Genomic DNA, 22,768 nt, shown 5'->3' on the forward strand with positions numbered 1-22,768 from the left:
TCTTCCCTGCAGGAGCCCAAAGGTCAGGAACCCCATCTGTCTTATTCGAAGTGGGCACACGATGCCTGGCAAAGTGCCCGGCATCTTTGCAGATGCAGGAGAAATACCGATGAGTAGTGACTTGGGTACAACTTTTCTTTGCATCTGTGCAGCCTCCTGGTGGCTCCATGAGAAAGGTGATGAACCCTGGGTTTTCCCATTTGCCTCTGAGGATTCATCCAATCGACACACGATTTATATATTTGTTTATTTTAATTGCGCTCTAGTTCACATGTCATAATTCACCGTTTCAAGTGTATAATTCAGTGCGTTTTAATCTATTCACAAGGCTGTGCGACCATCACTGCCATCTGATTCCAGAACACTGTCACCACCCCCAAAGGGAACCCCATACCCATTAGTAGTCACTCCCCATTCCTTCTCTCCTCCAGCCCCTGGCAACTGCTCATCTGCTTTCTGTCTCTACGGACTCCCTCTGTGGACATTTCACATCAGTGCAATCCTACAGTACGTGGCCTTTGGTGTCTGGCTTCTTTGACTTAGTGTAATGTTTTCGAAGTCCATCCATACCGCAGCACACATCAGCACCGCATCCTTGTTATGGCTGAATAGTATTCCATTGTGTGAACGGACCACAGTGTGCCTGTCCGTCCATCTGTTGTTGGACATTTGGACTGTTAACAAACACTTATTTTGCACAACATGTACCAAATGGGAACTCAAGAGAGGCGGGGTCCCTGCCCTTGCTGGGTCAGAACAGCAGGCTCTGAGGCCAGACCCCTGGGTGGGGATCCCTCAGTTTCCTCATCTGTAAAATGGGTGGTGGTGAGGCTTTAGAAAGTGAATACATGCGAAAGACCTAGAACACTGCTTGGCACATCGTGGGTTTGGGGGAACAGACACAATAAATTGTGACAGTTCGTGTGATTAATGCCAGGAAAGAAACAGGTGCTGACAGAGGTGCAGGCACTCAGATGAGGTCAGGGAGGCCGTGTCTGTCTTAATTCAAGACCCAGATGGTGAGGAGGAACCAACTAAATGAAACATCAGGGGGCCAGAGCTCCCGGCACAAAGATACAGAATAAAAGGGCCTGCAGTGGTCCAGGACAGCGTCCAATAGGGAGACGTCGGCCAGGGATGCAAGCCACAGGTGTCATCTTAAATTTTCTTATCAGCCACGTTAAAGAAAGTAAAAAAAAATAGGTAAAATTAATTTTAAATAACATATTGTATTTCACCTAATGTAACCAAAATAGGATCATTTGGACACGTGATCAGTGTAAAAAACACTGAGGAGACCTTCTGCATCCTTTTTCTTTTTCATCCTAAGACTTTGAAACCCGGAGTGTATTCACACGTACAGCGCATCTCGGTTTGGACAGAACGTATTCAGGTGCCCAACAGCCTCGCTGGGGAGCAGCCCCCGTGCTGGATGGCGAAGAGGGAGGGCCTGTCGGAGGGTGAGTGGGGCTGGAGTGCCGTGACCACACGGAGAGGAGGCGTGATGTGTCATCAAAACGGGTGGCAGGGCCAGGTCAGGGGGGCCCTGAGGGTCCTGGGAAGGAACCTGGAGAAGCTATTGGAGGGTTTCGGGTCTGAGACTGACAGGATGTGGTTTGCATATGAAACAGATTGAAGAGGCTCAGATGGGGAACAGACTCTGGGGAGATAAGAATAGAGGAGGGGGCGCAGCCTGGGAGGCAGAGGAGGACAGTTACCTTGGACGTCGGATGTTGGCAGTGGAAATGGAAGGGCTGACCGTTTCCATGGAGGAGAAGGACCTTATTAAGGTACCGGATGGTGTGCGCACACAAGATGTTACTGCTGTTGCCACCCCGGAGGTTTCCTGATACTGGAGACCACATCCGTTTCACTCACCTCTGTCTCCCTAGTGCCTGGCCCAGACCTCATTAAACAGTCACCGAGTGCTGGCAGAGTCCTACCTGGTTCTGAGCCCCCAGTCATTTGGAGGCCGTATGCACAGAAGCAGATTGCACGAGCTTCCCCAGGCAGTCTGCCTAACTAATCATCGCAGCCTGGCCTATTAATAATGAATCTTTGCCTGAAGGGCCTCTCACTAGCCGTAATCCAGTGTCACATCAGCTCCATGGTGCGTTTTTGGTAAGAACGCAAAGTCAGGAAGGGCACAGGAAAGGATGCCTCCAATCTGCCCCAGAAGGCACTGGGACCTCCTCTTCCCCACTCCCCAAATCACTTCTTCTCCACCTGGGGTCCCTGTGGGGAAAGGCCACATCCAAGGACTCCAGGTCCCAGGCCATCACGAGCTTTCTGCAGGCTACTGTGGAGATGGGATGTCTGCTCCCCACGGGGACAGGACATTCACAGAGCTGCCGGGTGAATGAGTGTTATGGGTTAAGGGGCCGCGAGACCCGGGACCAGCTAGAGTGGAGATTTCAAAGCTCCAAATGGTCTGGGAAAGAAAGTGCAAGAGAGGCCAAAAGAGGAGAAACAGCTGAGATCACCTGCTGGGAGCGCGGCCAGCCGAGGGCAGCATTCTTGGGCGTTTTGAGGATAACCAACGGCCAAACTCCAGCAAGCTAAAGAAATCAGACGCTGACTGTACAGCACAACTATGGGCTGGGAGAGAGGTGAGCAGCTCCCTCCAAGTCCCAGCCTGCCACGAAGCCCCCACAGGCTTCCCACATAAGGACTCGTGCCAGCTGATCTCAACTGCTGCTTCTGCAGCTGTCTACGGTGTGCTTTAACATGCCTAGTGCCATGCTAGGTCTCTTTAGGCAGGAAAATTTGACCACAGAGAGGAAAGTGAAATCTCCAGAAAGGGACCAGGAAGCTGGTGGTGCTTTCGTGGGGTCACCTTCCCCTTGGGGTGTAGGGCTCAGTTTTGAGGAATTTAATACCTTCCTCTTCGTTCTGGGTCATCTGGGCTCTTACGGGGCCGACTCATACACCAGAACACGAATTTATTTTTATTCTCATTACACGTGGTCATTTTCCCCTAGGGGAGCACAATGCAGTGGACTCTGGAGTGAGGCAGGCCTGGGTCTGAACCTGGCTCTGCTGCTTGTTAGCTGAGTGAGTGGGGAAAAGAGCTTCAACTCCCCAAGCCTCGAAGGTGCTGCCTGTAAAACGGGAGTGAGGACAGTGTCTAAGCTTCACGGGACGGCTGCAAGGAGTGAACGGATAACGTGCAGGAAGAGCTTAGCTCAGGTCCTGCCGCGTGGCAACTCAGCAACACGTCTATTCTGTCAACACATCCTTCTGGGGACCTACTATGTGCCGGCACTCTGCTTGGCACTAGGTTTACAGAGGTGAGTAAAATAGTGTGATTCTTGCCTTCACGGAGCTGACGGTCCAGGGGTGGTGCACTAGCATGAAAGACATAAGCCCATCTTAAGAAACTGTGATAAGAGATCAGAAGGAAGTAAACTGAATGTTATGCCAGAGAGAGGATAAAGGAGGGGGGTACCCGCCCAATGGACAAGTTCAAATGAGAGTAAATAAAGGAAGGTTTCAGGGTGAGAACGTCCCTCAAAGTGTGTTTAGCCAAAAAAAAAGAAAAAAAAAAAAAAAAAAGGCGAGGAGTCCAGTACGTGACACGGTCAAACTGATCGGAAACCTGGGTTACTGCAGGACTTTTCAAAGCCTTTGCGTGTGAGTCTCCCTAAGGGAGGCGCAACATTCAGCCTTCCCCAAGCTGTCTGACCATGGAACCTCTGTCTCATGAGACGACTCACAGGGCTAGTGTGGTGTGGCACACACCTTGAGAAACACCATCTCGGGACACGCATCGATCAACCTGGAGAAGCCTGATGAACTCAGGTCCTCCCCAGGCCTTCCTGCGTCTGTTTGGGAAGTGGGAACTCGTCAGTAGCCTCAGGCCGTGGCCTCCCCAGGGCAGCTCAGGTACAAAGCACGTGGCCAATTCTCACTCTTAGGCAAGAGTGCCCCTCTTCTGTTATGGCGCTGTACTGATAACGGACAGGCTCAGCGAATGGCATCACCTTGCATTCAGTTACAACTTGGCTTGCTGCTTGTTGGTGAGGGGGGGGAAGGAGCCAGTCACGCCAGCAAGCCAGCTCAACTGACCTTTCAGGTGGGCGACCCCCGCTGGGGATCGCCTCATTCATTTTACCTCAATTCTCGTCAGGTGGAATTTCCGAGGATGGTATTTTCTGAACCTCCTCCCAAATCGTGAGGAAGCATGTGCAATGCAGAGGCCAGGGCTTGGAGACAGACAGTCAAACAAACTCCACTGTTATAACAGTGTTATAACCAGCTGGGTAACTTACGCAAGGTATTTCCCCATCTATAAAATCGAAATCATAACATCTCCAGGACCGCGGTGTGGTGAATTAGGTAAGTAATTAATACTAATATGAATACTCAGAAAGCGTAGGCTGCCAAGGCTTCCACGTCAGAATGAGTGTGTGTGCGTAACTGTACATCCCCCCACCGCAGGAAACGACATCAATACCCTTCCCCACAAAACGCATTCTCCACCTGGGAAGGCAAAGCGATACACCAGAGCAGCCGGGAGAAGGCAAGACAATTACATGCTAATCTGCTAGGATTAACGACCAGTACAGTCCAATGGTAGCTTCTGACTAATTTTTCACGATAACCTTGAGGGTAAGATCATAGAATTTGGATCGACTGTCTTTCCTGATGGGTGAACTCACAAGTTGTTGAACAGCATTACTTAAAGGGTACTGACAACAGCTCTGTCTTTATAAATGTTTGTTGAATAAATAAATAAACCTTGGGCAAGGTCTCAAGCAGTGACACCAAAGAGCTCATTTCTAGCCCCACTGTGTTCAACATTTTTGGCAATGATGGGAGTGGACACATAAAGTTCTGCAGGTCACACAGAGTTGGAAGAGATAGTTAATATGATAAATTATATAAATATGATAAATCAATATTCAAAGAGATTTGACAGGCAGGACTATAAGGCCCAAACCACAAGATGGAATTCAACAGAAATAGATGTACAGTGCTGAATTTCGCCCTGAAAAAGTGTACAAGGACAGGATAAGGAAGATTTGGCATGGCAGAGACTTGTGGAAAAAACAGAAACAAAAAACATCCTGGGCTCTTTTGATTAACTTAATGTTCAAAGTGACACAATAATGTAAAACGGGTACTTAAAAAATAATGTAAGATTGTATGATGAAGGAAAACTCTGTATATGATGGAATTTCTCCCTTTCCTCCCATCCCTAACCCAGTGGATGAGAAATTATGAAGAATCTCTTGATAACTAGAAGACTGAACGAGAAAACGTAAGTCCAAAGGGCAGCAGAAAAGGTCACTTCCAAGCTTGAAAGTGCCAGATACAGCAGTGGCCCTAGGGTGACGAGTTAGAGCCAAGCCCAGGGCAGGAGCGTCCAGGCTGGCTGACCCCCTGCAAACCCCTCTACCTCCCATGGCCCGGCAGCGAACCTTGGGGCCATCTGCCCACAGGTGAGAGCTGTGACTATGGGCTTGGGGGTCAGAGAGGCAAGGCAGTATCTGGGGTAAGGGATAGGGTGTGCAGGTAAAACCCAGGAGGAACAGGCGGTCTCGGAGCCAAGAAAAGGGGTTCTTGAAGCATCTCTCCCCACAACACACCTGGGATCATGTCTCACACAAAGGCTGCAGTGAACAGATGCGGCCATGGCAGACAGCTTATAGAGAACAAGTGTCCAATGTAAATATAATCCCCTCACCAAGAAACACCAGACATTCAGGGCAACACCACGACAGAGGAACCACCACGTGCAACAAACAGCCTGCCCCAGGGGAGTGGTTCACAGAGCCAGCACAACAAACCGCTAGACCACGCACACTTGACGTCCCCAGAAAGATGCAAGCGATATGGGCTCGGCCAATGGAGATTTAAAAGAACACGAACAAAAACCAGCAGGTGGACTGAATTTGCAGGAAAAAAAAAAAAAAAAGGCTGGACAGAATGAAAGAAAAGTCAAGAGAATGGAATCCCAGACATTCCAACATTTCTCCTGTAGGTGATTCAGAAGGGGAAAGTGAAAAGAATGGAGAAGATAAACTCAAAGACATTCTAAGAAAAAAAATTGCCAGAATTGAAAAAAGCTTAAAAGGACACACAGAAGTGCAGGGAAGATGCCAAGAGAGAGACCACGTCTATTCACACTGATGAAGTTTCAGAACACAAGGCTCACGAGGAAAAGTCCTAAAAGCTGGAAGAGGGCTTCCCTGGTGGTGCAGTGGTTGAGAGTCCGCCTGCCGATGCAGGGGACGCAGGTTCGTGCCCCGGTCCGGGAAGATCCCACGTGCCGCGGAGCGGCTGGGCCCGTGAGCCATGGCCGCTGAGGCTGTGCGTCCGGAGCCTGTGCTCCGCAACGGGAGAGGCCACAACAGTGAGAGGCCCACGTACCACAAAAAAAAAAAAAAAAAAAAAGTTATGCTGACACTATACTACAACGTACTATTAAGTGTACAATGGCATTATGTCTACAAAATGCATATACCTTAATTACAACAAAGCTGGAAGAGATATACTGCCTACAAAGAAATAGAATAAGATCGACTAATTGGAAATACCAGATACAAGAAGATAATGGGGGCATTATCCTTAAAGTTCCAAGGAAAAATGATTTTTAAACTAGAATCTATATTCAGCTAAACAATGACTCAAGTATAAAATAGGGAAAAAACGTGTTTTTCACATATGCAAGGACTCAAAATATTTACCATCCACATACCTTTAATTAAACAATCACCAAATGATGCACATTAGTGAGGAAAGAAATTCCAAGGGGAAAAAATAGGATATAAGAAACAATGGTAGCTGCCCAATATGATGTGAATTGTGTCCCCCAAATTTACATGCTGACAGCCAAATCCCTTGTACCTCAGGATATAAGTGTATTTGAAGATAAGGTCTTTAAAGAGGTGATTAAGTTAAAATGAGGCCATTAGGATGGGGTCCTAATAAGGATGGCAAAAGACATTCCATCCAAATAGTAACCAGAGAGCTGGGGTGACTATACTAATATCAAACAAAATAGATTCTAAGTTAAAAATGTTACAAGAGACAAAGAAGGATTTTATATATTGAGAAATGGGTCAATCAATTGATTAAATATGTTATAAACACATACGCATCTAACAACAGAGCCCCCAAAATACATGAAGCAAAAATTGACAGAATTAAGGGGAGAAACAGTAATAGCTGGAGACTTCAGTAACCCACTTTTAATAACGAACAGAACAACCAGACAGATGATCAGCAAGAAACAATGATGAGCAAACAGTTACAGGAAAAAGCAGAACAAAGAGAACTTGATTTATTCTGCCAAAGGCAGGGAGCTTAAAAAACCTTTGAGGAAAGAAAATCACGAGTTAAGGAGGGACAAAGGAGATTTTTTTTTTTTTCTCGCGGTACGCGGGCCTCTCACTGCTGTGGCCTCTCCCGTTGCGGAGCACAGGCTCCGGACGCGCAGGCTCAGCGGCCATGGCCCACGGGCCCAGCCGCCCCGCGGCACGTGGGATCCTCCCGGACCGGGGCACGAACCCGCGTCCCCTGCATCGGCAGGCGGACTCCCAACCGCTGCGCCACCAGGGAAGCCCCAACAAAGGAGATTTTATGTTACTTAGAGGAACTATCAACTATCATGAATGTTTATGTGCCTCACAACATGGCTTTGAAGCACATAAAGCAAAACTGAGAGAAATACAAGAAGAAATTGGCAAAGACACTGTCACAGTAAGAGAATTCATAGAGCCCCTAAGAAGGGGACCAATAAGCACGGTTGTAGAGGATGCAAAATAATTAACATGCTTGCTCCTAACGGATCTACAGAACTCTGTACCCAACAAACGGGGAAGACAAATTCTTCTCAAATACATGTGGAAATTTTACAAAAATTCACCATGTATTAGCCACAAAAAATTCAAGCAATAATGAAAAGCAGAAATAACGTGGTATATTTGTTGATGAAAATATAAATTTTTAAAAAAATTCCAGAAGAATACCATCTCCAATCTATACACCAAAGAAACATTAAAAACATAAATTAAAAGTTATTTTTAAAGGAACAATAAGGAGATCATAAACTGCTAGAATATAAGAGTTCAGTAAGACGGCTAAATACATTAACTTGTATCTCTCCAGATATTAAAACATACTGCGAAACAATAGTGGTGCAGAAGCAGATAATTAGATCGATGAACAAAAGCCTGGTGAGCAACTCACCTCTGTGGAGAAATTTACTGCATGACTAGGGTAACGTTTCACATCAACACAGAGGTAAAAGGAGTATTCAGTAACTGCTGGGATAATCTGCTAACAATTTGGAGAAAATTAAATTCCTACTTTGACCCTTTGCAGGAGTAATTTGCAGATAGACTAATGACTTAAAAATTAAATAATGAATTCCAAAAGTTTTATAGGAAGCAAAATTTAAAATATGCTTATAACCTTGGGATAAGAAAGGCCCTCCTAAACAAGGCATAATATGCTAATGTCATTTGGGAAAAGATGGATGAATGTGAGCACATCATAATTTAAAACTTCTATGTGATGGAAAATAGTGCAACAAAGTTAAAGTGTAAGCTGTGTTCTAGGAAAATATCTGTAATATGTGAAATAAAGATTAATGTGCAGAATGACAATAAGAAAAAGACAAGGAATATGGTAGAAAAGGAAATTAGGAAAATGAACCAGCAAGTTATAGAGTTTTATGTGATCAATAAACACGAAGCAGCAATACTTCGGCTCAGTAATAATCGAGGAAAAACTTCAAACAATAAGATTTCATTCTGCACCTGAGTTTTGTCAGCTATAAAACAGGAACAATAAAGGACCCCACCTCAAAAGATTGTCATGGGATTAAATGAGTCAATGCATACAAGTAAAGCTCTCGGGGCAGTGCCTGGGACATAACAATCTACAGGCATTAGCTGTGATTACCTTTAGCTATGATTACCTTTAGCCTGGAACATAATCAACGATCTATAGGCATTAGCTGCGATTACCTTTAGCACACTGCAGCCATCTGGGCAGCAAAAACGTTCAATTTTGGTAAAATAAAGTTTTGGCAAGCGTGTGAGGAAAAAGTACTCTCACATTGTCTTGAGAATATAAGTGGGTCCAGCCAATTTTTGTGGGCAATTTGGCAACATCCATTAAGACACACAATGCATGAACCCTATACCTGGCGATTCCGTGTTGGCACCTAAGCTAGAGAAACATTCACCTCTCTGCACAGGAGGCATGTGCAGACGAGGAAGAGCAAAGACTGGGAAAATTCCTAAATGCCCACCAACAGAGGGCTGATTACATTAAACACAGGCCTTTATGCTGCAGAAGACCTGCAGGTGTCAGTAAGAAGGAGCTGATTACATTAAACACAGGCCTTTATGCTGCAGAAGACCTGCAGGTGTCAGTAAGAAGGAGGTGACACTTACAAGAGCATGGAAAGATCTGTAAGACGTATTGTTTTAAAAAAATTAATTAATTTGTGGCTGTGTTGGGTCTTCGCTTCTGTGCGAGGGCTTTCCCTAGTTGCGGCGAGTGGGGGCCACTCTTCATCGCGGTGCGCGGGCCTCTCACTGTCGCGGCCTCTCTTGTTGCGGAGCACAGGCTGCAGACGCGCAGGCTCAGTAGTTGTGGCTCATGGGCCCAGTTGCTCCGCGGCATGTGGGAACCTCCCAGACCAGGGCTCGAACCCACGTCCCCTGCATTGGCAGGCAGATTCTCAACCACTGCGCCACCAGGGAAGCCCCCTATAAGGCGTATTTTTTTTTTTTTTTTTTTTGCACTATGCGGGCCTCTCACTGTTGTGGCCTCTCCCGTTGCGGAGCACAGGCTCCAGACGCGCAGGCTCAGTGGCCATGGCTCACGGGCCCAGCCGCTCCGTGGCATGTGGGATCTTCCCAGACCGGGGCACGAACCCGTGTCCCCTGCATCGGCAGGCGGACTCTCAACCACTGCACCACCGGGGAAACCCAAGACGTATTTTTAAGTGAAGAAAACAAGCTGCAGAACAATAAGTACTGTATGACGCTACTTTGGAAAACAAAAGCCACAAAACTAAAACATGTATTTCTGTAGCTACATACACATGCCTAGAGAGAGGTCTGGAAGGTGCCACGCCAGACTGACAGCCCTCCTCAGGCTGTGTACCAGCACCGATGATATGCTTGTAAAGGAAAACCTAAGAGCTTTGTCTATATTACTTGAAAAATTTAAAAGAATATTTTCACGTATGAGTTTTTAGAAATAAAAATAAAATATAAAACAAACCCAAACAACAATGCAATCTTGGCTACTTCATAATAGTGGGAGTAGAGTGCCCAGGTCCTAAGAGATAAAAGCCTCACTGTGTGTTGGGAGATCAGAAAACATCTGGAGTTCTGTGTCCAGTCTGAGCATCATGCTCTATCAGAATAATTCCTGATTTGCCCAGGACGACACTGGTTTATGCCTATTGCCCTGGTGTAATTATTAATAGTGCCTCTTCTTAGTCTTAAGAGTAAGTTTGATTTAAAGGAGCTCCAAAAAAACCCCACAAAAAACAAAAAACCCAAAACAACAACAACAAAAAAACAAAACCCAAAATAAAAAACTTCGGTAAAAATCTCCCCAAACAGGAACAGGATCTATTTACTGAACAAACACTGATGAAAGAAATCAAAGAAGGCCTTAATAAAGGGGGAGATATACCATGTTCATGGATTTAAAAACTTGACATGGTCAAGATGTAAATTCTTGCCAAACTGATCTACAGATTTAACCCAATTTCAATAAAAATCACAGCAGGACTTTTTGTAGATAAAGACAAGCTGATTTTAAAAACTTACATAGAAAGGCAAAGAAACTAGAATAATCAAAAAGGTTTTGAAAACCTGATTTTGAAGCTACTATAAAGTTATAGTCATCAACAGAGTATTGGTGAAAGTATAGACACATAGATCAAAGGAACAGAAGAGAGTTCAGAAATTAAACCCACAGAAATATGGCCAAATGATTTTTGACAAAAGTTCAAAAGCTACTCAGTAGAGGAAAGACAGTCTTTTCAATAAATGGTGATGGAATAACTGACAGCCCTGTGCAAAACAATTAACTTCAACAGATACCTTACCCCTTATATAAAAATTAACTCAAAACTGATCACATGTTTAACTATAAAACATCCAGCTACACAACTTTTAGAAGAAAACAAAAAATATTTGTGACAATGGGTTAGACAAGGAATTCTTAGACGAGACACCGAAAGCAAAGTACATGGAAGGAAAAATTGACAAATTGGACTTCTTGAAAATTAAAAAGTTTGCTCTGCAAAAGACACTATTAAAAGAATGAAAATACAAGCTACAGATTGGGAGAAAAGTTTTGCATATCACCTTTCAGACAAAGGATTTGATCCAGAACACAGAAGGAACTCTCAGAAGTTACCACTGAGAAAACAACCCAGTTTTAAAATGGTCAAAAGACTTAGACATTTTGTCGAAAAGGATATATGAATGACAAATAAACACATGATAAGACATCAACACTGTTAGCCATTAGGGAGATGCAAGTTAAAACCATGATGAGATATTGATACCACGACACCCCTCTTTGCATCCTTAAAAGAAAAATCACTGACAGTACCAAGTACCTGTGAAGACGTGACGCAAACTGAACTCTCACACGTTGCTAATGGGACTGAAAACTGGCACATACCAGCCACTCTGGAAAACTGTTTAGCAATCCCACTCTTAGATATTCACCCTAGAAAAGTGAAGACTTATGTTCCCACAAAGTCCTGTCCACGGATGCTTATAAATAGCTCTCTATAATTACCAAAATGGAAGCTACCCCAGGATCCGCCAAAGAGTGAACAAACATGGTACATCCACACCATGGACACTACTCAGCAATACAAAGGAACAAACTATTGATACACACGATAGCACGGATGAATCTCAAAGGCATCACGCTGAATGAATGAAGCTAGTCTCCAAAGGCTACACACCGAATGATTCCATTTCTACAAGATTCTTAAAAAAGAGAAAACTATAGTGTCAGAACCCGTCAGTGGTTGCCAGGGCTGTGACGAGGGAAGGGTGGATTACCAAGGGGCAGCTTCAGGGAGTTATTTGGGGTGATGGAGCTGTTCTGAATCTGAATTGTGGTGGTGTGGTCGCTTGAATCCATATATGGGCCCCAATTCATAGAACTACACACTAAAGGGAGTCAATCCTCTATCTGTTGATTAAGACGAAAAGTGTCCTGGTTTGGACAGTAAGTTATAAGGTCACCCTGAATACCCAGGAGAAGATGGAGTTGGTGATTAATATGAAAACCCAAACAAGGACAGCGGAGGGACTTGGGATCACAGATACCAACGATGACTAACCTTGTGCTCGGGTGCTTTGTGCCAGGCGTGGCCCTGAGCCCCACAGAGCCGACGTCTTACTTAAATGTATCTGATAGATCCCGATGACACCCCCATTTCACAGAAGAGGAACCAGGGCTAAGAGAAGTTGGGAATTTGCCCACTGTCACAGAGCTCCTATTGGCAGGGGCCGGATTTAAACCGAACCTGTCCAGCCCCAAAGTTGAACAAACACAGCCACTGAGTCGTGCTGCTTCTCTGCCTGCCGCTGCTGGGAAGCCAAAGGCTAAAATAAGAACTGATAATACTCCACACGGCTGCTGAACAGGGGAGGGAAGGAGGGAACGAGGAGAGGGCCACCTTCCCACACCTGAGTGCTTGTCACCTGCCTGGGCCCCTTCTCCTCATTCGGTGTCACCTCTCACACGTCACGGGTCACTAGGTAGGGAGACTGTTGGGGACCCCTGACAGTGTCTTCCTGCATCCCCTACAAGGTTGGACTGGATCAAAGTTCCTTCCAGCTCTAAGAATCCACGGTGTCTTCCTCCTTACGGAGGTGAAATTCACACAACGTAAAATTAACCACTTTCAGGGTACAATTTAGTGGCATTTCATAAATTCACAACGCTGTGCAACCATTATCTTTACCTAATTCCAAACATTTCATCACCCCTAAAGGAGACCCCAAGCCCACTCGGCAGTCAGGTCCTCCCCCCAGCCCTTGCCAGCCTCTAACCTGCTTTCTGTCTCTTTGGAGTTGTCAATTCCACACATTTCATGAAGTGGGATCCTACAGGAAGGGGCCTTTTGTGTCTGGCTTCTTTCACTGAGTATAACGGTTTCTCCTCATTGTAGCTTGTGTCACTGCAACATCCCTTCTTCATGGCTGAATAACAACTTAACCACACTTTGCTTATCCATTGATCTGCTAACGTGTATTTAGGTTATTTCCACCTTTTGGCTTCTCCACTATTTTGTGAACAGTGTTGCTATGAACATCCGTGTGCAGTATTTGTTTGAAAACCTGTTTTTGTTTCTTCGGGTACCTACCTAGGAGTGGAATTGCTGGGTCACATCGTAATTCTGTGTCTAACCAACTGCCGGACTTTTTCACAGCGCCTGCACCATTTTACGTTCCCACCGTGCTTTCTTTTCGAATCACAAAATGCAATGGAAATTCAGAGGAGGTAGGCAGCAGTGCTGAGGAAGGGCCAGAACAGGTTTCACGGGGCTTAAGTGAGACATACGACAGGTGGGCTCTGCACTGGCTGATGGCAGAGCGGGTGGTACGGGCAGGGAGCACCCTGGGGTGCAGCTGCAGGTGGGAGCAGGTGGGGCCTGCGTCTGGGTGACTAGCTGGGCTGAGTGCATCCACTGAGTCTAGAAAGCTGACCTGACTGGTGGTTTGAGGGCCCTCTAGCAGGGGTGGCCTCGGGCATGTGTCACCAGTGCCCCTTTGCCTCTGAGTGGATAATGGGAAGTCTGCAATAAGAGGCAGACAGGCCTGGAGTGAGGGCGGTGGGCCTCGTAACGAGGTCACTCTTTTGTCCTGACCCCTCCGTGCAGAGAGGCAGGGCACCCAGAGCTGTCATCTGCTTCCAAGGGTCATGAAAGAGACGTGTCACCCGGGGACGATACCAAACTAGATTTCGCGTGCGACGGAACCAGGGAATTAGGCAGCTCCCGCTTCTTCTCTCTCTGACTTTAAAATGAACTCCCAGAAGCTCCCATGGAGGGTCGGGCAAGCCAGTTTAAAACAAATTAGCTCCGCACGATGCCCATCGAGGTGCTCCATAATACCGGGGATGAGGGGATGGCATGAACCTTAAATGCTTCTCCTGCAGCCAACCCTCCCGCTCTGCTCTGGGGACCCGAGGGCTGTAGATAGGTGAGAAAGGTCTCCGCTGAGCCCAGGAGCTGCACTGTGGCCAGCTGCGGTACTTAACGTTGCACCATGATTTCCGGCGCCCAGGGAGGGTGTCTGTGTCCTGACCTCCTCTTTTTATAAGGACACCAGTCCTATTGGATTAGGACCCACCCCAGTGACCTCATTTTACATTAATCACCTCTGTAAGACCCATCTGCACCTACAGTCAGAGGTGCTCACCGTCAGAACTTTAACATGAACTTGGGGAGGGGACACAATTCAGCCCACAGCACTCCCCCCGCTCAGGGGCCTTCGGCATGGAGTGGCTCCCAGGCCAGCTCCCTCCTCACCTGGCTGAGTCAGGTGACTCTGCGTGGGCAGCAGGTTCCACACTCTGATTCTAGAGCCCGCCCAGGGAAGTAATTAAGGGCATCGAGACTCTCTTACTTAAAATACCAACATTAGGCACTGACTCACCGGCAGGAGTCTCAAACCACTCTCATTGCACCATTAGTCAAAACTCACAGAATCTCCGTGGAACCTGAGGTGACTCATCCACCTGGCAGATGAGAAAGCAATGGTCCTGGAGAACGGAACTCTGAGAGTGCCCATCTTCCGCTTAGTAACGTTAGGGCACGTTAAGGCCTGGTTCTTAGAAACAGGTAAAACTAGGGTGGTGTTAGAAGGATATGGAATGTCAGGCGGCCAGAGTCTTGTTTTACCTGAGGGGCCGGGGTGACCCAACTCACATCACCTGAGACCTCTGGAAAGGTGGGCCCCTCCACCTTTGAGATCAAACAAGGCCACCGAGGGCAAGGCCAGAGCGTCTGGGGAGAAAGATCATGAGCGAATGGAGTTCGACGGCATTTGTCTCGTGTTTCTTCCCAGCCGTCCTGGGTCCCCCTGCGGCTCCTGGATCAAGGGATGGAGTCCAGCGGGATGACATTATCACCTGAGGCCTGAGTTTGGCCAACAAAACACTGGGAGCTTCAACTGAATCCAAGATCCCAGGAAAACAAAGTTCTGGGGCTTTTAGGACAAGTCCAGGCGTCTGACTCCAAAACAATAAAGGGCTAGTGTAACAACGTGTAATTTACGTTAAATGCGCAGGAATCTACTCTTTGCCCTCCGGGGCTGTTTCTCATTCTCCAGAATGTTCTCCCAGATCCAGGCTGAGAATGTCTTAAGGTCAAGGGCTGTTTCTCACCATCTCTGCCTCTCCTGGGTATACCTTGGTATCTCCTGTGAAGGTGTTACAGTACTGAGTTCAGAGTCAGCCCCAAATAAGGATGTGATCAGCCCTGGTGTTGCCCAGGCGGGGTCAGCTCGGGAAGCTGCTCCTAACTTCCAGGTGGAGAACGTCTGCACCTAAGCTCCCGGCTTTCTCAGGGACCTAAGGTGGAGAGGGGCAGGGAGCCAGGACGGGAGGAGGTGCAGGAAGGGGGAGGGGCCCAGGTGAGACCCTCCGTGCCAACCAGTGCCTCTCAAAGTTCACTGCACGGAGGAATCACCTGGGGCTCTTTTTTTAAAAATTTATTTTATTGAAGTATAGTTGACGTGCAATGTTGTGTTAATTTCTACTGTACAGCAATGCGCTTCAGTTATACATATATACATTCTTTTTCATATTCTTTTCCATTATGGTTTATCCCAGGAAATTGAATATAGTTCCCTCTACTATACAGTAGGACCTTGTTGTTTATCCATTCTATATATAATAGTTTCTTTTTAATTTGCCTTCCCAGTTATTGTTTTCTTTCTTTCATTTTTTTCTTTTTGACCGCGCCACGCAGCATGCAGGACCTTAGTTCCCCGACCAGGGATCGAACATGCGCCCCCTGCATTGGAAGCACGGGGTCTTAACCACTGGACCGCCAGGGAAGTCCCTCACCTGGGGCTCTTGAAATGATTCAGAAAGTCTGGGGTGGGGTCTAGGAGCCTGGATTTCTAACGAGAATCCAAGAGACATCAGAGCTGCCGGTCTAATGACCACACTTTTGAGAAGAGAAAGGAGCATCAGAGAAGAGTTATCCGTAAATACAGAGGAAAACATTACTTAAAATGGTTTTAGGACTTCCCTGGTGTCCAGCGGGTAGACTCCACGCTTCCACTGCAGGGGGAGCGGGTTCCATCCCTGGCTGGGGAACTAAGGTCTCGCTCGTTACACGGCACGGCCAAAAAAAAAGAAAAATGCTTTTAGCTGAATTTCCAGTTAAATGCATACACATTCCTCTCTGCTCTCTCCTGAAAATGCACCAGTTCAACAGTAAAGGAAGGTATGTGTGGGTGTGGGTGTGTATGTTCACATGGTCATAGAGAATGGAGAAGACCGCAGCAGATGAGAGATGTCAGCAAAATTTTGGAAAATGGAAAGCAGAAAGGGACCACTATCTGGGGGAAGATTATGTGGTCTAAAAGCACTTCCACCATAAAATATCTAAAATGCCAGATAAAATACTTTAAAATATCTATTAAAGTGCATAACTGACCTGGCAAGACACTAAGAGAATTCCTCAGGGGCCGAAAGTGAGTCGGCTGCAGAAGTCCAGAGAAGTTAGGGAGGGAACAGGTGCTCAGGCTGCCCCAAAGGCCTCTCCCAAGCCTAGGTGAACCAGTCAGGGCCAGACTGCAATGGGGAGTCAGACCAGAGACCCTGGCCTACAGCATGGGGCCCCTCAAGTGCTGCATTCCTAGAGAAGTGATGAGTTACACAACCCACAGACGGGGGACAGCGAGGAAACCCATCTGTCTCAGCCTTAGCTGAGTGGAGGGGAACGTCTCCTCTCCACCGCTTTCATGTGGCTTGAGGACCTTAGTTCACTCGACTTCATGGGCCAAAAAGCACCAAGCTGAGGATTTAATTTAAATCACCCTGGGCTTCCCTGGTGGTGCAGTGGTTGAGAGTCCGCCTGCCGATGCAGGGGACGCGGGTTTGTGCCCCGGTCCGGGAAGATCCCACATGCCGTGGAGCGGCTGGGCCCGTGAGCCATGGCCGCTGAGCCTGCGCGTCCGGAGCCTGTGCTCTGCAACGGGAGAGGCCACAACAGTGAGAGGCCTGCGTACCGCAAAAAAACCCCCAAAAACCCAAAAAACTAAATCACCCCATACTCTTGTGCTGCTGGAGGAAGTATAAGTTAGTATGACCATTTTGGAAAACTGTGAGTATTAAAGCAGAAGTACCCTGTGGATGCCCACCACCCTTACTTCCATTCCTACTCATGAATCTGAAAGGAAGTCATGGTATGTTCCCACAACACGTGCACAAGAAGTCTGTAGAGGCACCGTCATCACCCCACACGTGGGAACCACTCACGTGCTCACCAGCCATAGAAGAGATCACCAAAATGGAATACGATACAACAGAGCAAAATGAACCCTGCCGCTCGCGCATCAACCTGGATGAACCTCACAGACACATGCTAAGTGAAAGAGGCCAGGTACGAAAAAAGAGCACAGACTGGATGATTCTATTCACACGAAAACTGGCAAAACTATGCCCAGGACAGCGGTGACCTTGGAGGGGAAGAAGTAACTGGAAAGGGTAGGAGGGAATTCCGTAGTTCTGATCATTTTCTGTTTCTTGGTCACAAAAGCTGTTTGCTAATGATTTGTATTTTTTTGTATGTATGTTATAGTTCAATAAAGTGGTCATATTAAACAAACAGTGATCCCTTCATACTACACCCAGTCATCGGCAGAACAAACCCACGCCATCTTTGGGTGGAGCAAACCCCCAATCGGACTTCAAAACTTTCCTGGAGATAAAGTTTCAAAGAACATGCGCTCACAATTTTAAAGAAATCATAAAATGAAACAAAGCCCAATAACCAGTAGTTAGCAGGACAGCAAATGCAGCATCAGATACACAAGGAGTTCAGATATTAGAAGGTGATCAAATACAGAATTACGATATTTAGTATGTTTAAATAAATAAAAAAAGAACCAAAATATAAAAAGTAAATAACCACTCAAAATAAACAGGCAGACCTCTAAAAGAACCAAACAGAATTAGACATGAAAAACTATAACCACTGAAATTAAAAACTTTATGCCTAAAATGGTTAGAGATGAAATGATGTGGAATTTTAAAGCAATCCTGCGAGGGGAGAAGTGGTGGGGTGTAAAGATATACAGGAAGGGACTTCCCTGGTGGCGCAGTGCATAAGACTCCGTGCTCCCAATGTAGCAGGCCTGGGTTCGGTCCCTGGCTGGGGAACTAGATCCCTCAGGCATGCTGCAAGAGTTCACATGCCACAACCAAGGAGCCCTGGAGCTGCAACTAAGGAGCCCGCCTGCCACAACTAAGACTTGGTGCGACCAAATAAATAAATAAATATTAAAAAAAAAAAGATATACAGGAAGAAGGGCCATGTGTGGATAATTACTGAACTTGGACAATGGGAAAAAGGAGGGGGTTCCTTATTTGAATCTCTCTATTTTGTATGTTTGAAATTGTCCTTAGTCATGTGGTTTTTAAAGCCCTCAAAGGATGGTTAAAACAGTAGAATAGATACACCTGAGGTGAGAATTAGTCAACAAAAAAACAGATATGGACATATTACTCGGCCACTAAAAAAATGAAATATTGCCATTTGCAGCAACATGGATGAACATAGAGAATATTATACTTAGTGAAGTAAGTCAGACAGAGAAAGACAAATACTATATGATATCACTTATATGTGAAATCTAAAAAATAACACAAATGAATCTATACACAAAACAGAAACAAACTCACAGACATAGAAAACAAACGTACAGTTACCAAAGGGGAGAGGAAGGAGGGCAGGGACAAGTTAGGAGTATGGGATTAACAGATACAAACCACTATCCAAAAATAGATAAGCAACAAGGATTTACTTTTATATGCACTGGGAAACGAAAAAACTCATATGACTTGCTTTACTGAGGTGGTCTGGAAGCGAACCTGCAGTAACTCCAAGGTGTGCCCGTGCAGTTGTTTCAGTAAAAAAAACCCACAGAAGTGTAGAAAAAGCACTTGATAAAATCTGACATGCATTCCTGATAAAATATATTGGTGAACTACGAATGGAAAGGAAATACACGTTATTACCTAATTAAATATATCCACAAAAATCCTCTAGCAAACACAATAGTTAAAGGTGAAGCTTTGAAAGCTTTTCCTTCAAGATTGAGGCCAAGGCATAGATGCCCACAATTACCACTATTATTCAGTGCTTTACTGGGGATGCCAACCAGCACAGTAAAAAAAATAAACGAAGAAAAGAAAAAGAAACAAAGGATCTAAGAAATGGTAAAAAAGAAAAAACTGGCGTAATTCACAAATGATATTATCTACATAGAAAAATGAAAAACAGTCTAGTGATTAGTTATCAGAATGTTAAAGAGTTTAGTATAGTTATGAATCCAAGGTTAAATATAAAAAAGATCAACTGTGTTTCTCTACATTAGTAACAACATAAATGCAAAGTTTTAAACTTTTAAAAGTTTTAAAGTTTCATATTCTTTATAATAGCAGTAAAACCCAAAAGATATTAGGAATAAGTTGAACAAAAACTAAGCAAGACCTTTAGAGAGAAAACTTTAAAGCTTTACTGGAAGACATTATAGAGGATCTTTAAAAATGGGAAGACAAACCAAGTTTGCAGATGAAAAAACTTATCATAAAGATGCCAGTCCCCCCTAAATTGATCTACAAATTTAATACAATTGAAATCCCCACAGAGTGTTTAACAGAACACGAGAAGCTGGATCTCAAGTACATAAGGAGAAGCAAAGGGCCAAAAGAGTCGAGACACATCTGACAAAGAACATGGTCAGTAGACTGGTAGAGCTAATGTAAAGCAGTAAGTGGCGAGGACGGTAGCTGTTCCTGAAACTCCATTCTCTTTTCCTCTGGGTGCATGGACTGAGTTCTTCTCAATGCAATGTGAACAAAAGTACTGTGCTTTGCTTCTGGGCCAGGTCCATACTAAACCTCCCATATGTGCACCTTTCTGCCCTATTCTTTCTGCTGTCCAGATGCAGACAACACTGTAGCCTAGGCATGGTGGGGCACGCGATGGAAAGAGCCTGGGTGCCTGAAGCACTGCATGGAGGAGAGCTATCCTGCTGACCTGAAAGCCACCCTGATTTTACATAAGAAAAAATATATATACCTCTTGCTCTTTAAGACCCTGATACTTGGGGGGTCTATTTGTTACGCAGTGTAGCTGACCCTAACTAATATCTTACAGTAATGAAGACAGCTTGGTATTGACCTCTGGTTTCAGCTACACCATGTAAAGAGCTTGAAAGTTATCATTGCCATCCTTACAAGAAAAAGCTGGACAAACTGAAAACCAACCATTTTCTTGGACCCATCAGAGAACTAACGTCACAGGACAAATGGCACCCTGAAAGCCCGAGAGATGGGGCCATCTAGAGGGATACAGCAAATGAGATCTACTTATAGGGAGAAGAATTTGCTGGAGCCATAAACGGGAAGGAACACTTAAATGGTGATTTTGATGAATTGCTGGAGGCTGAGTGAGGACCAGAGTGAAAGTGAAAAGCTGGAGGGGACATAGGCTTAGGGGGCCACCACACTCTTTTGGGTTTACCCCCAGGAACCCCTCCAGGTTTTCATGGCGAGGATCCCAGAAAGACCCCCTGGTGTCTCTGGCAGAGGGAGGGGAAGACGAACCACTGTGAAGTAGACCCAGAGCCTTAGTCAGAACAAAGGCCTTTTCTCCAGGGGAGAGGACTTGGCCAGATGCAATTCAGAAGCCTTATCCCACCCAGGTGAAGAAGTTCCTCCATTCTCCGGACCCCTCCAGCCTTCCTGTCTCACCAAAGTGGGAGGAGAGACCACAGTCAACAGGACCAGGCTTCGAGGAGACAGACTGGGAATGCTGTGCCTGGGGAGGGAGTGGGGGGCAGAGGGGAAAACTACGTCCCAGGAGAACCCCTTGTGAACGCCTCAGCCCCGAAACACAGCCCACGAAAGGACTGAAATTTCGTTGTAGATTATAGACCATTCCCCTCCCCCCACAGCAACGGGGCTCCAGTATCACGGTGGTTACAGCCACAAGAGCTGAAAAAACCAGACTCTCTTTAAGGAGGAGAACAGAGGGAAGCCCAGGGTCAAGAAGGGAGACACAAGCAGGGGTACTCGAGGAGCTGAAGCTTCTGGCACCTACAGCTGCAAAAAATACCGAACGGAGCCCAAAGCCTGGCCTGATTAACAGATACCCTCACACTTAAAGCCCTAACTCCCTCTTTGCCTCAGTTCCTATTACCCAACACAGCATGTATGTCTCCCAGTAAGAAAGCACAAGGTATGCCAAAAGGCAAGAGAAAATAACATTTTCAAGTGACAGCCAAGAAAAAATACATTTTGAAGTAACAAAGCAATGATCAGAACCAGACTCAGATATGACACAAATACTGGAATTACTCTAGACAGAGAATTTAAAATAACTATGATTAATAGGTTGAGGTTGCGCTAATGGAAAAACTGGACACCATGCAGAAGGGGGAACGTAAGCAGAGAGAAGGAAGCTCTTAGGGAGAATCAAAAACACAGTGTCAGAAATAAAGTGCCTTTGACAGGCTCGTCGGTAGACTGGATGTGGCCAAGGAAAAAAGTCAGCGAGCTGGACTATAGGTCAATACAACTTGCAAACTGAAATGTAAAGAGAAAACAGAGTTATTGGATGATGTCAAAAGGGTAGTATAATGGGATGAGCAGAGGGAGAAGCAAAAGAGAGAAAGCAAACAAACAGCTGAATTCCTCATGGCCAAGAACACTACTAATAGTTGAATTAATACCGGATCTGTAACCAAACCACACAGATGCAGGAAGTTCAGAGACTGCCAAGCAGGGCAAATAACAAGAAAAACACACCTGGGCACATTAGACCCAAATTGCAGAAATGCAAAGATGAACAGAAAATCCTGAAAGAAGCCAGACAGGGGAAAAACACCTTTCCTATGAAAGGGTAAGGATACGGATCACAGTGGACCCCTTATCAGAAACAACGCAAGCGAGAAGGGAGTGGAGTGAAATACCGCAAGTATTAAGAGAGAAAAGGCTACCAGCTCAGAAGTCAATTTCCAGCGAAATCGTCCTCAAACGTGAAGGAGAAATGAAGACTTTCTCAGATAAACAAAAATGGAAGAAATTGAGGGCCAATAGGCTTGCCCTGCAAGACATGTTAAAAGAGGATCTTCGGGCAGAAGAAAAACGACATAAAAAAAGAAAAAAAAAACATAAAGAAAGGAAGGGCATTGGCGCAGGAATAAATAAAAGTCAAATAAGATCTTTTCTTTTTTTGGCCCCGCCCATTGGCTTGCGGGCTCTTAGTTCCCTGACCAGGGATGGAACCCTGGCCACGGCAGTGAAAGCATCGAGTCCTAACCACTGGACTGCCAGGGATTTCCTTATTCTTAATTGATCTACAAGATTACTGTTTTTTTTTTTTTTTTGCGGTACGCAGGCGTCTCACTGTTGCGGCCTCTCCCGTTGCGGAGCACAGGCTCCGGACGCGCAGGCTCAGCGGCCATGGCTCACGGGCCCAGCCGCTCCGCGGCCTGTGGGATCTTCCCGGACC

At 45.9% G+C, this 22,768-nt stretch overlaps 1 protein-coding gene across 1 annotated transcript in view; it reads right to left on the reverse strand.

Moving 5' to 3' along the window:
• The window catches only part of CARD11 (caspase recruitment domain family member 11), a gene marked incomplete at its 3' end in the record, with an annotated part of 109,763 nt that overhangs the window by 69,277 nt on the left and 17,718 nt on the right, over nt 1–22,768 (reverse strand). The window lies entirely within an intron of this gene.

Source organism: Leucopleurus acutus (genome assembly GCF_964270905.1).
Source record: "Leucopleurus acutus genome assembly, chromosome: 16".
NCBI classification, from domain to species: Eukaryota; Metazoa; Chordata; class Mammalia; order Artiodactyla; family Delphinidae; genus Leucopleurus; species Leucopleurus acutus.